This window comes from Eubalaena glacialis, chromosome 9 (assembly GCF_028564815.1).
Source record: "Eubalaena glacialis isolate mEubGla1 chromosome 9, mEubGla1.1.hap2.+ XY, whole genome shotgun sequence".
Lineage (NCBI taxonomy): Eukaryota > Metazoa > Chordata > Mammalia > Artiodactyla > Balaenidae > Eubalaena > Eubalaena glacialis.
Genome location: NC_083724.1, coordinates 103737297 through 103742779, shown reverse-complemented (window position 1 = coordinate 103742779; position 5483 = coordinate 103737297).

Sequence of the window (5483 nt, the reverse complement as noted above, 5' to 3'; positions counted from 1 at the left end):
AACAGGCCGACCCCACTTTCCTTCACATTTTCAAGGACAATGAAAAAACCCAGTGAACTTCAGTGTAATACTTGATTTCATGATAAACCCATCTTTGGGCTCATCAAGTTTGCCTGCAGAAGGTGTGTTTGCCAGGAAACAAGCCAAGTATTGTTTCTGTGGTTTGGCAGGGGAAATTTCTGAGCTGGGTGAATTTGGGAAACGGGGGAACAGAGTTCAGGCCATGAGAGGGTCCAGCTGCATAAGAAAGGGTGCTGAGGAGAGGTCTGGGGCTCAGAGAGGCAATGCAGCAGCCAGCAGAGGTGTGGGTAGCTGCTGGGGCCTGGCCAGAGACTCTGGACACTACACACATGCTCCTCGGGAAGGCCCTGGCTGCATGGCTCTGGCCCCCATTCCCATCAGCCCTGGGCTAAACACCCCCAGAGGAAGGGAAAGCTGAGCCATTCAGGGTGTGAAGTGGGCAGAGGAGTGGAGCCAGCCAGCTAACGTTGGCCTGTGTCCCTGGGGACCCACACCTGCCTCATGCCCCACCTGACACTTGGGATTTGCCTGTTACCCCTCCCTCACCCCGCTGGGCGTCTTGGACCTGCCAGGGTTCTCAGGGTGGTGCACGGCCACACCATGGGGCCGTTTCGGGAGAGGCAGGCAAGTTCCTCCTGCTCCCCTTGGCAGAGGGCCAGAGGTCAGGTCAGTCCATAGGCGACCTTGTCTGTGACAAACTGGGAGTTACTGGGCGTGGTCCAAGGCTTACCGTTGTCTAAGAGCAATCAGGGATTGAACCAAAGCTGCTCAAAATCGACATTATTTGTGTAAAGTTCTGCAGACAAAGTGAGCTGCCAAGTGGAAGATGGGCTATCACTTGCAGTCTCTGGGGGGTCTTGGACCCCCCTCATCACGGTGCCATCTGAGAACAACTGTGCATTCCCCTGCACAGGGGTGACTCTGTCCCTCGCCCTGACCCCCAGCAGCTGGCCAGCTCACCACGCACCTGGTAAGACTTCAACAGTGCGGGTGCAGGGTAGGAGGGGGCACTGCGGGGGTGACAGAGACATAGGTTTGTTTAGATGTGGTCCTCAAGGAGCTTAGAAGGGGAAATCCATCACTACAGGTGGTCACAGGATGGGGGGTGGAGTAGGAAGCCTCAAACTAGCGGGTGGGCATCATGGGCTGTGCCCCGACGGCTTGCTGAGGACCACGTGGGCCAGATTCCCAAGGATCCAGGGTCAGGCTGGTGAGTTTTATCCTGCCAATGTCTGTCCCATTTGGTCCCTCTTTCCAGTCATACCGCCGCCCCCAAGTTCACTGTCACCTGTTAGGCGTTCCTCTTCCAGTCTCTCTGGCCCTGGACTCCCCCCGGCCCCCGGCCATGCTTGCCCACTCTGCACGATCAGGTGGGAACAGTCAAGGTCTACACGTCCCACCACTCTGCACTGCAGCCAGCCCTGCATCCCTCACTCCGGCCACCCTGGCTGGTATATAGTTCCCCACAAGGACTCACACCCTCTGCAGCGTGGCCGACACTGCAGAACTAACCAGTGCAGATCTGGCCAGGTCAGCAGTGGGTCAGCTTGACTCTCAGCAAGGAGTGGGCCATGGGTGGTGTGTGCTGCCCTCTTTGCCTGGAAGCCCCCTCCCACCGTCCCTACCCAGAGAATCAGTACATGTCCATCCAAGGGGTTCCCACCTATGGTCAGCTGAACAGCCCCCAAAGATATCCACGTCGTAAGCCTGGGACCTGTGAATGTCACCTCATATGGCAAAAGGGACTTTGCTGATGTGATTAGGGATTATGGGGTGGGCCCAGTGTAATCACAGGAGTTCTTACCGGGGGGATACTGATGGCAAAAAAGAAGATGGTGTGATGATGGGACCAGAGACCGGAGTGATGTGTTTTGAAAATGGAGGAAGGAGCCAAGAGCCAAGGAACACAGGCAGCTTCTAGAAGCTGAAAAAAACAAGGAAATGCATTCTTCCCCAGAGCCTCCAGAAGGAACCAGCCTTGCAGACACTTTGGCTTCAGCCCAGTGAAACTGATTTCAGACTTCCGGCCTCTAGAGCAGTAAGACGATAAAACTGTGGTGTTTTAAGCACCAAATTTGTAACTATCAGTAACAGTGGCCCTGGAAACTAACACACTGCCCATCCCCATCCTCAGAAGGCCTGCCGGCTCCTACAAGCTGGGCATTTCCCCCAGGACCTCCTGGCACCTGTGCGGAGCACGTGTGTGGGCCCCCCTTCCAGCACAGGCTCCGTGAGAGGAGGGTGAGGCCTTCTGCCACCCACATGTCGGTGGCCCCATGGCTCCCCACAGGCCACAGTGACCGCTGCAGTACTGGGCTTTGCAGACCCCTGTGACCTGGTTCCCTGTTCAGGGCGAGGCCCTGAAGATGTGGGGGACTGAACCTCAACCACACGGTTCAGCAACAGCTGCCCCCTGGAGGCATGGACCCACCAGTGACCGACCGGCTGGCCTGGTGACAACTGCCACCTGTTTGGCCATGGCTGCTCTGGTCAGAGGGAAAGTCCTCGGCCAAGGAGAGCCACTGAAGTCCCTTCCTGGGGTATTTCAACTGGGAGCTGAGGGCGCAGAGCCAGCCCTCACAGACTCGTGTAGGAGACAGGCCAGGGGCCCGGCCCAGACCCAGGGCTGGTCCCTGCAGGCCTCCAGGTGCCCCTGCAGCCTGGCTTGCCCTCGCCAGACTCAGCAAGTCCCAAGACGCTGGCTTTGTGTGTACAGATTCAAAGCAGCACGCCTGATGAGTAGGTGCACGATCACACACTTCCTCCTTGGAGCTTCTCTCAGAGAAAGGCAGGAGGGGCGGGCCTGCACCCAGGGGCTGGGCTTCGTTCTCTCACTCGGCTAGAGAAGAGCGCCGGTGCATTGAGGAGCCATTGGTCCATCATGCCTTATGGCCTCCAGGGCATCCGGAGGGGAGGCCCATCTGCCCACCAGCCCACCTGTCCTCCCTCACAGCCCAGGGGTGGAGGTGGGGGGCATGAAGCAAGCTGGGGACCCCAACCCAAGGCATCATGGGCTCCAGCCTAGAGCAGCCACCTCCTGCCTTGGGGCCCTGATCTCAGTTCCCACTTGATCTAGGATCAACCATAAATTCCACACAGCAGGGTTTTTAAAAAATTTGTTTACTGATGTAATCTAAAAGCCCAAATACATCATGACCTTCACACAGATAGGGGCTCAGTAACCAGTTTTTGAATGAATGACTTAATGCATAATGATTTGGTTTGTAGGATGAGCAGTTCAAAAATATTACAATTGGAAACAATGTTAAGGTTCCAAATTTAGAACTCTTCTTTACCAAAATGTGCTAATTTGGCAAGTTGTTGATTGTCTGTACATGTTTCTTTTTGTTTCTTTGTAGAAAAAGGGATCAGCTAGCTATAAAACAAACTGTGAAGGCCAAAGAATATATTGACATTGTTCAGAATGGTGTTTGCACGTTGCACAAGACAAATGAGAGGCCATCACACAAATAATAATCACAGAAATGCAAATTAAAACAAGGACAGTGCATTTCTCAATGACTGGGCTGGCAGAGTGCAGGGCCGTGTCCACTCCCATCGGGAGGTGGAGAGAGAGGCCCCCGCTGTCAGTGGGAATGCAGACTGACGCAAATCTTGGTGAGTAGCAGTGAAAATTGTATATCCCCAACCCAGGCCAAGCCTTGCAGCAGTACGTGTGTGGCAACGAAACCTCCGAACAACCGCATGTCCACCAGGAGAGGAGTGGCAGCCCCAGAGGAAGGCGGACGTTGCCGACTGGGAAAAATGTTCATGATTATTGTGAGGCGAAAAACAGAGCAAGCTGCAGGCCTGCACGGAGATTATGATGCTATTATTTGTGGGAAAAAGTGTGTGTGTCCGTGTCCACAGGTATGTATGTGGGTGTCCATGTAGGTATGCGTGAGTGTGCATGTGTGTGTGTAATTGTGCATGTGTGTTTGTCACACGTGTGTGCATGTGTCTGCTTTTTTAAGCATAGGGTGCAGTCAGGAATAATCATGATGATGATCAAAGTTAACTGAATTCCACCCTGTGCCAGGCACTGTTCTGAACACTTTACACATATTCATGCATTTAATCCTCCTAACAATCCTACAAGGGGTTACAATTGTTACCTCCACTTTACAGATCAGGAAACTGAGGCAGGGAATAGCCACATGACCTACCTAAGGTCCCACGGCCCAAAGGTGGCAAATCTGAACCCAGGTGACCCGGTTCCAAAACCCAGACCAGAATCCCTTTGTTCTGCTTCCAAGCCCAAAATATGAAAGGCAGGGCAGATTATTGAACATTTTAAGTAATGGGATGTTTTTCACTTTTCTTTTTTGTATTTTTAAAGTATTTGAGATTTAAAGCTATTCCTTTAAAAAAGGAAAGGAGTGACAAATTTTCCTTCAGGGTAAAACAGTGCTGTGGGATTTCTCCTCCTCCGCCTGAGATGATGTAAGTGAGCTTGATGGAGAAACACAGGTAATATCATGCAGTTATGCAATCAGGTGTACATTTCACATGAATTACAATGCACCTGGAGACACTGATGAAATCCAGGATGCCTAGAGCTGTCAAATGCGGTTTTTTTAAAAAAGGAATACACCAGCCCACACCCTGACTTCACAACCTATAATTAATTAGGGAAAGAAAGAGAGATCTGTCTGGTTTCGTGACTTCAACTTTCCACCTCAAATATAAAGTTCTAAGAATATCATTTGACTTTGCTCCTCGCTGCCTTTTCTTCTCACTCTCTCTAACTTTTTGATTTCTATTTTCAGTGCTGCTACCAAAATGAGAACGCAAATATATTCTGCATAATTCATAAGCTGTACTATGAATGTTCAAGTGCTACTACTTGTGTCACAGCCACAAACGTAAGCACAAGTGCGTGCAGACAGCTGCTCTGTCTCTCGCTCCCGAGCCAGCCAATAGTGCCTGGAGTTAAACCCAGAACGTTTGTCCGCAATTCTGGTCTCAAATTCTACGTTTACTTAATTAACTAGAGAAGGCTAAGCTGTTCATCTCATGTGCTGAAAAATTGTGAAGCACTTTTCTAGGGAGCCTGGCTCCTTTGCTGGTGGAAAACACAGGAATTCTCCCACTACGCTGGTACCCCGTATCCTGTACCCCTTCCCATTCCCAGTACCAGTACCTTTTTGTCTGCAGTTAGGTTTTTTAAAAATACTCATTGATTGAAATCCTAGCACATGTTCATTCACTAAATCAATGACTGTTATTTGTGGCTGGACCAGCACAATAACTTGCATCCTACCACCAGAGACCCTTGTCTAAGCAGCTTGGGTGGGCTCAGGCATGTGGATTTTAAAAACCTCCCAGGAGACTGCTGTATGCAGTCAGGGTTGGGAGCTTCCACACAAAGGGCTCCGTGAACAAACCCTGTCCTCAGAACCTGGCCTCTGTAAGGCTGTTTCCTCTGCCCTGAGCTCTGGTCCTTCCTCCAGGCAGCCACC